Source organism: Ambystoma mexicanum, chromosome 1p (genome assembly GCF_040938575.1).
Source record: "Ambystoma mexicanum isolate Mex_15411 chromosome 1p, UKY_AmexF1_1, whole genome shotgun sequence".
NCBI classification, from domain to species: Eukaryota; Metazoa; Chordata; class Amphibia; order Caudata; family Ambystomatidae; genus Ambystoma; species Ambystoma mexicanum.
In genome coordinates, this window is record NC_090921.1 from 652,754,647 (window position 1) to 652,765,924 (window position 11,278).

General features: G+C 44.0%; 1 protein-coding gene across 5 annotated transcripts in view; it reads left to right on the plus strand.

Annotated features, from left to right (window-relative positions):
* Nucleotides 1-11,278, plus strand: part of KANK3 (KN motif and ankyrin repeat domains 3) — a 394,677-nt gene that overhangs the window by 181,169 nt on the left and 202,230 nt on the right. For 4 of the 5 annotated variants that reach the window (XR_011303986.1, XM_069649701.1, XM_069649700.1 and 1 more), the window contains exon 3: nt 4,717-4,789. The exons of the other annotated variant lie outside the window; for it this stretch is intronic. The gene's annotated coding sequence lies outside the window, so the exon portion shown is untranslated. The remainder of the gene's footprint in view (nt 1-4,716; nt 4,790-11,278) is intronic. 5 annotated transcript variants of the gene reach the window in all.

Genomic DNA, 11,278 nt, shown 5'->3' on the forward strand with positions numbered 1-11,278 from the left:
TGTTGTGCAATCCTGGGGAGTTCCAGTCCTATTCCTGCACTGATTATTACAGGTAATGTAGGTTTCATTTTCATTTCGCCGCACACTCGAATTCTTTTACTGAACCTCTTCGACGGATGTCTTTTTAGGTTGAAAAAGTATTTTTGTAGCAGCGCTGCCTCAGACTGCAACACCACTCTGAGCTCTACGTTTCTGCTTCTCAGGACCAATGAATCGGGTCTGATTTTTAAGTTAAATGAAGGACTGCCAGGGTGTCCATGATCACAGCGAATTATTCAGTTTACAGAAAAAATGTGTTTCGTGTTTTTCATTCCCCTTTTTTACTGCCTAGCGTTAAGTGCTTGATGCGTGCTTTCAGAAGGAATGCTCTTCTAAACCCAGATAGTCATCTTTATGGGGTATAAAGTTTAGCTAAAGTGCATGTTGAAATGCTGTTTTGCACAGCGTTCATGGGCTTTGATGGAAAGAGTTATCCTAAGTAGGTGAAATCTTTTAAAATGAACATTTGGTGAAAAATGCGAGGGTAGGAGCTCTGAGATGTCTCTGCGTCTACACCGCATAAGAAAGTCATTCCAACCTGTCTTTGTTAGTTTGAGTGGGCAGATGTCGTGACAAAATGGCTTCCGCTCTGCGTGAGTATAGGGGTGAGCAGTGACTAAACCACTTGAGCAGCCTCCAATCTTCTACAAACCAACAGGGATCCCAATGATAAAGCAAAGCAGACACAGTTAAGAGATATACCCCCTTTGTCTTTTGTGGTAACAAGGGCCGAGGGAAGGCTACACTCTCAAGTGGGCTGTGAATGTTATTCAGTAGTGACCCAAAACGAAAAGTATAATTGTGCAAAGCAAAAGGCAATATGCAATCACGGTTCTTGAAAAAAAAAAAAAAATATATATATATATATATATATATATATATATATATATATATATATATATATATATATATATATATATATATATATATATATATATTAATCAAACACAATATTTGCGAGAATAACTAAAATAGAAAAGCACTGTACAATACCCACCTCTGTGGAAAGAACAGAGATGATGCAGAGAAATAAATATGCATCACTCTGGATAAGAATACAGGGGTAAAAGGCATTTCAACAATCCCAATATTCTTTAAAAAAAAAGATATGTCTTTGATGAGAAAGGTGCAAAAGTGACCTAATCAGTTTCTAGGGTCCAGAATTGACCAGGAGGGCAGTTATGGGCTAACAGTACAATTTTAAGGTATTTGGCGATTCGACAGCATCGAATCCGGTATCGAGCTGTTGTGCAAGCGGGTCAAGCTCACTTCAGGTGTGGTAAATCTTGTTGGCCCAAGCAGCAAGCTGGCATGGAGTCGGTTCGAATGCAGTAGCTGAGAGAAGTTCGAAGGCAGGCATTCGAGCCAGTTCAAGACTTGTGGTAACCTCTGGGTAGAGTCAATGAGTGAGTGATGGTCCAGCAGTTTTAATCAATGTCTGGTGATGGTTCGAAGCTGTGATCCTGTTGTTTCAGAGTGTTGTTCCAGAATGCAGCAGTTTGATGTCGAGCTGTTTCGAGTGGTTCAGTAACTGCTGGTTTCAGGTCGGCGAGTGGCATTCCAACAATTTGAGTCACGGTCCGGTGATGAGCAGTTGATTTGAGCAAAACAGATGACGGGCTCTGTCAGGCATGATGCAGCATCAAGCTGGTTTAAAGTTGGAAGCACGCTGGTTCAAAGGGTTTCGTTGAGTGTCAATGGCAGCACCACCAGGTCCTGTGATTCCAATGTGACAAACCTGGTTCGAAGGCAGTTCAATAGTTTCAAGGGGGTGAAAAGCAGGGATCCTGGCTCTATTTGGCCCTCAGGATTCTATAAGTCCCAATCAAGGGGTGCATGGTCAAGATATGTCTTTGTTATCGGTCTCTCAAAGACAGGGGAGACTGGCCACACCTGCAGGGGCGCTTGGGCGCATTGAGGTCCTGGGTCCCAATGTGGCTGGGAGAGAGGCAGGTCTTGCTCCAGCAGCAGCTAACCCTCAATGTGCCTTTGGGATTCTTAGGAAGCAGAGGTTGCCTATGCCTGGCACACTAAGTCTACACCTCCGGCGGAAGACTTTGGAAAGTCAACTCTCCCAACAGAGGTTCAACAAATATTTCCTTAGGTTTTTGTTCAAAGGTGAATCAATGAAGGAGTGGGAGACCCTTTCTTTTAACGGCAAAATTCTACAGGTGATTGGACAAAAGCAATCCTGTTTAGGGGTCCAAACCCTATCCTTGGACCTTGCCTTTTGACATCACACCCAAGTGCTTTGTGTTAAAGGGAGGGGAGGGGACAGGAAGTAAGAGAGATAAAGAGAGAAAACAAGACGGTGGATCTTTTTCAAGCTGGTCTGAGCTTGCCCTGTCTACACAAATGCAACCCCCATCCCTTGTCAATAGCACCAATGGCCCCTTTTGATATGGAGCACCCTAGTGTGAGAGTAGTCCTTTTGGGATGGGTTTGCCCTTTGATTACTAATTCCCAGGCCAGCTCCTACTGGGAGGCTGGCTCACTGGGGAGAGGTGTTACCGGACTTCACAAAGGATCAAAATGAGAGCCGTAGTCATCAAGTCTCCTGTCCTGTCCGGCAGGGACAGGCTGCCTGACCAGAAAACACATAACCCTTCCACAGCTGAGTCTAATGTCACATGTATGTGGTTTGGATAATTATTAGAGATACTAGTCACCATACCTTAACCTCAGGTATGGTTTATATGTAAAGTTTATAACTGCCACCAAGATAGTAACTCTCATACTTATATGGTTTTGGGAACAAGGGTGTATGTCTTAAATGCAGCCCCTGCACTGCAGAGACTTAGTTTCCACTACAGCTGTCAAGAGGGCACCTGTGACCCCTGAACCAGCTCTGTGCCTCTGGAGAGAAGGTGCTGCAGATCAGGTTATGCATTCAGCAGGGTACAGGTGTACACTATGCTTTTGCCATGAAGCTCATGAAAGGGGTATGTGGTTAGCAGGTTACCCTTTCTAAGATCGAGATACCAGATACCTGCATCATTTCATTAATGAATAATACTAAACATGCAAGTGCTTCTACACACTTGCCAGATGCCAATTCCTTACAGAGGTAGAACTTGAAAATATTTCCCTTTGCAGCACCTGGTCATTGAAGGATATATAAACATGGCCAGGTTTTATAATCCTAGTTTTGGGGTTAAATCAATAAGCGCTGGGTGTAATCATGGAAATGAAATATTGATGGACAAGGGTGGGATGCATGTTTGTCACTGAGGGGTATGGACCATGGTGAAGGAGTCCTAGTCATTGCAGAGTATGGACAAGGGAAGAAGACTCTGGTTGGCATAAGGGCGGCCAAATTCCTTCCTGTTGAAAAGGTTGGACTAGGTGAAGGATGGGTAGCTAAATTTTGATAGACAAGATAAATGGAATGCTGGTTCATACATGTGGGGACAGTGACTGGGTGGGTTTTGGTAACTCAGATGGTGATCTAGGGAGGCTTTTAACAGGAATGGTGCAGACAGGGTACAGATTGCTACACAGTCAATTGTATGGATTAGAGTGGGGTTGGGTAAGATCCTAGTATTTGATTGTTGATTGATCAGAAAGGGGAATTCTGGTTACAGAGGATCACAATAATAATACCGAACCTCCCAGGCACAGACTCACTTGCGAAACATTTTCAAGCACCATCGGGCACAATGTGACACATGATTTGCGCAACTTAGCATTCTTAGCTCCCCAGGCTCAAAATACAGTGGCATGGTTGATATGGCATATCCTGCTCCCATGACCTCAGTTCTGCTTATTCTACCGACATGTAGATGTTGAAGATTGCAAGCCATGTTTATGAGGGGTAGATGGGTTGACGATGAGGTATTTATTGGAGGATGAACTTATCTTCAGAATGAGCATTACTGAGGATCAGTAACATGTGCTTTCAATGGATGCCTTCCTCATAAAAAGTCTTCATCTTAGAAAGATTGCCAAAGCAGTGCAGAACTTGGAGGAAAGGAGGGAAGAGAAAGCGAGGAACCAGAACTTTCAGCAGAAAACATTTGAGGACTGAACAACCAAAACAGACCGCCAGACAAGCAACACATGCGATAACCTTTTAGAGAACATATGCATGGATGCCTATGTAGCATAATTAAAGAAAGTGCCTGGGGCTGGAATTTTCTTTTTAGGCCAAGAGCATTCACACGTTTGATCCAAATTAATTAGGATTTGGGAGACGAGTGGCTTAGGTCTAGTCATTTGAAATCTTTGCTGCTACGCACCGCTCCAGTGGGCTTCACGTTTAAATACAACGACCGGTAAGCGGATGGGGCTTTTCTCTACAGGCATCAGGGACTTAAAGCCATTAACGAGGTGAGTGAGGTCTTTTAAAAAAGCAGAGGTGTAGCCTGTTTATTTTGTCAGTGCACCTTAAAACAAGTCATTTTTAGCATATACTTATCTAATGAGACCACATTGCATTAAGAGCACAGTGCCTCAACAATCCACTTAACGTTTCCTCCACCAGTGAGAATACTACACCGCCATAATGTACTGTTGTCAGCACGGCACACTTTGCTGAAAAGTCCATAGCTACATGTACTGCGTCTGAGAAGCCCATATCTAGAATATTTAATCCTTTAAATAAGTGTTCACATAGTTCTATATTCCTATGTAACAAGCAAGGAGATACATGTTGACATATATTTTCTTCCATGATAGGCTACACCAATCTAAAGATCAAATCTGAAGAAAAGGCCAATTCATTTTGGATCAAAACCAGATGTCCATCAAGGTATGCGATAAAATATTCATTGATGTGATTGTAACATTTATATAATAATACTGAGGGTGAGCAAATAAGAAACCCCTAATAAGTGTCCGTCCGTCAGTTGCAGATTCACGTGAAGTTGCCATATACACAACTCCATTTAACCCCATGGGTGAATTCCTTGGTTGCTTCTTTTCTAAATGTGTTTGTCCTGATGAAGGCCATCCTCAACAAGAGAGTTTGAGGAATTTATTATATGTGGCCAAAACACAGTGTGTTGACATCTAGATTAGATTAGTGGGTGGTGATGTCTGTCCCCACATGTCACAAAAGTATGTGCATTCTAAAAACACTGTCCAAAAGGTGATGGTCATCAATGTGTCATTCACTTTATTGAAATGATCAAATATGTTGTTTATGAATTAAATTGCAATTATCTCATGTACAATAAGGTGGCTGATTCTGAAATGCTTATTAAAAATAATTTTGTGTAACAATAAAATGCATATTTTTAATGAAGGAATACACCCCTAGAGATATTTTCGGCCCCAAATTCGAATTAATTTGGAACAAAAGTGTGAAGGCTGTTAGTCTAAAAGAAAAAATTCCAGCCCATGGAACTTTCTTTGATTATGTATCAGATTTCTTGGATAGCCAAGGCTTGGTAGCCGGGGTCCCCATTTTTTAGATGCCTATGTAGCAGCCAGACATTTGTAATCACTGGTACATCCGACTGGTACATCAGACTGCACAGCAGCCATCACCACCAGACCTCTTTCCAAATGTGTCTGAAGACCCTTAGGAACTTCCTTGTTCAACATTGCAGGAATTAACAGACCTGCTGCGTGTGTGTTGTGTATGCAGGTGCACTGGCTCCCCACTCTGGCAATAACAAACAGTCTACACTGAATAATGGGAACACCAATGAAGGCAACACAGTTTTAGCAGAACAGATCTATTACAGGTAGAGAAGTAGACTTATTGCCAGCAGAGTACGTCAAGCACACTGGACATGAATTATTGTCTGCACTGGGCTGCGGGCACAAGGGGGGGACATTGATGGCAGGTGTACTAGCTAGGCACACCCACTTGCATGGGGTTGTGCCTGGGGACTACCCTTGGATGCAGAACAGGGGTAGAAGGTTTGGAGAGGGAAACGTTTAAGTGGGGAGGCTGCTGGGAAGGAGGAGAGAGGTTGAAACTGGGGAGCGGGGAGAGAGAAGAAAGAATGGGCTGCTGGGGAGCGGAGAGAGAGGAGGAGTGGGGAGCGAGGAGGAAATTAGATGGTGGGGAGATAGTGGGAGAGGGGAGAGAAGGGAACTGGCAGAAAGGCTCACCTGGAAATCTCCAGAGTTCCCTAAAGGCCAGTCCACACTTGACACCACCCATTCATCCCACCCCACTAACCAACCCCACAACCACTCTCTCTATCCACACTCACCCACCCCTCTCCACTCTCTATACCCCACTCATACCCCCCTCCTCGACACACTCTACCCCTTCCCACCCACCATACCCCCATTTTTGCTGCATACCCCCACTCCACTGTTACCCACCCACACTGCCCCCACTCTCTCTAGCCCCACCCACCTACCCTCTGACCCTACTCCAACTCTCTCTATCCCAACCCTACCCCTACTCTCTCTACAGTACCCCCACACTCTCCATCCCCAGCCAACCTATCCCAACCCTCTCTGCCCCACCCACCCCTACTTCCACTCTTTTTACCCCTCCCTCTATACCCCCACTTACCCACACTAACCCATCCACCCATACTTTCCCTATGCTCTCTACCCCATCTCAGTCTACCGCATTCACGCACCCAACCCCCTCTCTCCCTACACCAACCCACCCTACCCCCTCTCTCTACACAACCAACCATACCCCCACTCCCTCTACTCTATCCTACCCCATCTCTCTTTACCCTCCACCCATGCACCCTACCCCTTCTCTCTAGCACCACATATCTTAGCCGCTCTTCTTCCAACTCACCCACTCTATCCCTCCCCCTGACCCCTCTCATCCTTCCTCTCTTGCTTTCTTTGTTACCCTCTCACTCTCATAGTTTCTCGCTCATATTTCCTCTTGCTCATCATCTGTCAAGTGTCTTGACCCACGTTTGAATTATTAGTCTACAACATTTGGTGTTCCAGAATCCAGGAAAACCGCGCAGTTTTGCGCACACCAAAATGGTCGCCTGACCTGCCACCCACCAGTGCGAGCGTGATGGGCCAGAAGCGCCATGAATGAAACGTGGTGCCAGAGGAAAAACAGCAGTGCCTGTTAGCTCAAAAAGCGCTTTGAAATCACCTTTGTTTCTCTGAAATGCAAGCTCAAGATGCCTATTTTAAACATTGCAAGATATTCAAAAATCTCACTGAACACCAACAGACATTTGGCAGAATGTAGTCTTGTGTGCATACAAAATCTGGAAAGATGAAGAGCCTAAAATAATGTTCATAACACAACTGGCTGAGCGGTGGATGTCAGCAGCTTAAGTGAAATTGGACTTAAAGCCACTAAAATCGAAATGTTTAAAATAAATGAGCGATTTACTTTGGAGTGTCACATAGGTTGCAACTGTTTAAATGTCATAGTTTTTAACTTAGAATCAGCGTTCTAGCTGCATGTGTCAAAATTGTAAGTTTGATTTGCATGAAAAAAACTGGAACAAAAATGACATTGGGCTGAAGCCTGGCTTGAAGAGATTGAATTCTGCCCGGCAACTATCCCCGACAGGAGTTGAAACTTGCCCAGCAACTGCATTTATAGGCCTGGCTGCCTTCTGCTTTTCCCACCAAAAGGAGATTACACCTCTCTGATTGAATTAGGGGTGGGGTACCTGGGGCTGCAGGAAACAGAACAATGAGCTTTCCTTGGCTGAGGCAAATGTTAAATTAGGGGGGTCATAAATGGCTTCCTCTTGGAAGAAACTGGGAGGAGCAGCGCTTCTGGGAGCCACCTGAGCTGGAGGCGGGGACAGACAGAAATCCACCCATGTGCTTTGGAACCTAAACCACACCCATCTGGGCCAGAGCATAATTTGAAAATGATGGATAATTCTTAGTACGAAATTGTCAAAATTATATAATAATATCATTTATTCTTGTGATTTTTCTGTGCTCATTTTAAGAGGTGTCAGGACTCTGTACAATGTTCTGAGGCCGGACCCCGTTATTTATTAATATTGCAGACACTGTGCTTACACTGGAGAATTGAAAACTTATTGTAATGTGCTCAGGGATGGGGTGTACCTCTGTGTTAATTTTGAGGAAAAACCAATGTTGCAAAAGCTACTAAAAAGCGCAAAACGTTGTCATTTCTGAACCCAAGCTCGCAGGAACATGGGGCTTGATCAGAGACCTGTCTTAATTCATCCATCATGTGTACATGTATTTTCAACAAATGGTGTATCTGGGAAATATGTATTTGGATCAAAAATAGATTTGTGTGCAAATTGACAAGGGGAGGATCCTCTGACCCATAAACTTACCTCATCACGATGACACTCCATTTCCTTCCCCCAATCAAGGGAGAGAGGAGAACTTGGCCAATGATAAGTTGTGAGGGGCAGGCTTAGTTATGCCCTCGCACACACCCATTTTCAAAAGACATAAAAAGGACCACTGAAATCCAGGTAGAGACATTCATTTTCCATTTCAAAATGATTTCTTGCGAAGCACTCTGCCGGACCAGACAATATCAAGAAGGACCATCCAGAACTTAGACTCCAGACTCCAGAACTTTAAAGCAGAGGGGCCTGAACTACAAGCTGAATCCTTTTCAGCAGGCCACAAAATCTTTTGCAACCTGACTCTTCAACAGCCGGGCTGTGCTGTTTGATTCTGGCTAGAACCCTATGCCAGAAACCAGAAAGTTGTGCTGCATCCAGACCAGACCGCTGTGCAGTGCCAAGAACTTTTGCCAGAACCAGAGATCCAGACCAGCCGAGCAGAGCTGACCCAGATCGCTGTGAGCAGAACTGGTACCAGAGACCGTCCGTGACGAGAGAACCACAGCTAAACCTGTTGACCAGATCCGTGACGGAGGCCCATTCCTTCCAAGACTAGGAGTGAGTATCCTGAAAACTGGCCAGAACCAATCTCTTAGTCTAAAATGATCTGATTCAAACCATTTTAACCTGTCCAGAACTGCACCATAGAAATCGTGTCCATTCTGTGACTTTAAACCTGTGAAAGTGTCATTTGCCATTCTGAATCATTACTTTATTTCTGAAAATCTACCTCCACAAAATTGTCCGTATCTTTGGAACCGCGTATGCTAGGAACGAGATTTAACTTTCATTTTAAAGCTAAGATCCTGAGCTTTCCAGAACCAACATTCTACTCCTTATAGTTTGTCCGTAATCGCGCTTGACGCATTCGGAAAAAGTGCTGCAAATTGAAAACTAGCTCAAACTTCACCTGTCAAAAATAGCTGTCTTTTGCTTTGCTGAAATCCGTTTTCAACCTAATCATCCCTCATGAATCACTAATAGTGTTGATCTGAACCAATCTTAAGTAGCTATCACCTACCCTGAATCTCCTATAGGGAATTAAACTCAGTTTTAGCATATTTTTACTCCATTGCAAATCCCATGAAAAGTATTTTTGCCTGTGTTTAAAAGCATACCGGTTGTTCTAGGCTTGCTGGATGGAATTGAACATTGAATCGCATTTTGATTGTATTCCTGAAAACTGTGTGCTCCCCTTCCATATCCACATAATTTGCAAAACAAACCTACTTCTTGGCTCAGAGAGGTCAGGGGGATTCAAAGAGAGGGGCGTTATACAAGGGTTATCATCCAGATCCATGAACTTGTCATAAAAATATATAAATAAGGGCTTCCCTTGGGCATCCCAGACTTGGCATTGACTTAGTTGGAGTGCTGAATTGAAGTCCCTTAACACATCAGTGGCGCCCACTATCAAATGCTTCCTCTCTTACTTCATGCCCTTCTCATGCCCACCTGCACCGTTTATCGCATCCTCCATTGAATCTTTGCACCCTCCTCCTTGCATCCTGGTGCCTATAAATGCAAAATGCAAAGAACAGCAGTAAACGCCAAAACTGTTGGCTTTCCCATTGTTTATCTTGGCTAATATTTCCCTTGTACTATCCAGGCATTGGTAGGGCAGTTCTCTCTTGCCTAAAACTCCTGCATTGCCTAAAATCGTGCTTTACTCCAATCATTGCATCTGATGGTAATTACTAGCGCCCCTGCAATAGGTTCAAGTAATCCTTAGTTTAATGTATGCAAGGCTGGGAAGGTCCTAATGCTGTTCTTATCACATATTGCTTCACTGGGGCCATGGTTTAAATAGTTACACTTTCAGACACTGGAGCCGATTTTGACACACTGGATCAAATTACACCGGATTCACAAAACCTAAAAGTGGAGCAAATAAGGATATGCCCATTACCATGTAATATCTGCTGCGGCTTTCTTACACCAGATTCACAAAGCGTAAAATTGGAGCAAATAAGGAAATGGCCATTATCATGTAATATCTGCTTTCTTACACCCGATTCGCAAAGCGTCAAATTGGAGCAAATAAGGATATGCCCATTAGCATGTAATATCTGCTGCGGCTTTCTTACACCAGATTCACAAAGCGTAAAATTGTAGCAAATAAGGATATGCCCATTAGCATTTAATATCTGCTGCGGCTTTCTTACACCAGATTCACAAAGCGTAAAATTGGAGCAAATAAGGATATGGTCATTAGCATGTAATATCTGCTGCGGCTTTCTTACACCAGATTGACAAAGCGTAAAATTGGAGCAAATAAGGATATGCCCATTAGCATGTAATATCTGCTGCGCCTTTCTTACACCAGATTCACAAAGCTTAAAATTGGAGCAAATAAGGATATGGCCATTAGCATGTAACTTCTGCTTTCTTACACCTGATTCAGAAAGCTTAAAACAGGAGCAATCTGGATACGACCATTAACATCTCATATCTGCTCCTGCTTTCTTACACTGGATTAACATAGTTTAAAACTGGAGCCAATCTGAATATGCCTGTAGCATCTCGGAGATGCTCACATGCAAATATGATGCACAAAGATTTGGTCAGGGCATCCCGGGGTGGCTCCGGGTGTCTCTAAATTTGCTCCAGTTTTGAGTTTTGTAAATCAGATACAAGGTAGCAGGAGCACATCTGAGATGCTCCGGGCACCTCCTCATCTGCTCCAGTGCATCTGTCTCTAAGACAATGAAATGCGTTGTGCATTTTTGCTATTGAGGCATATGCTGAACAAAGGTCGTTGTGAGCGGGCCAGTGCTCTTACGCAGGCGATGTGTACACAGTTGTGCGCACTTTGCAAACGCCAAACTACGGTACTCTGCCAGACACACAGGCTAATACACGGAGCCCTTATTAGCCAGCGTGAGCCCCGGGGAGGGCTTTGCTTAATAAGGTGGAAGCCTATCCCAAGGCCTTCACATTTGCAAGGGATGTGCAGCTGCACCAGCTACTTTGAGTGACCTCCGGACTTGTAAAGAAAG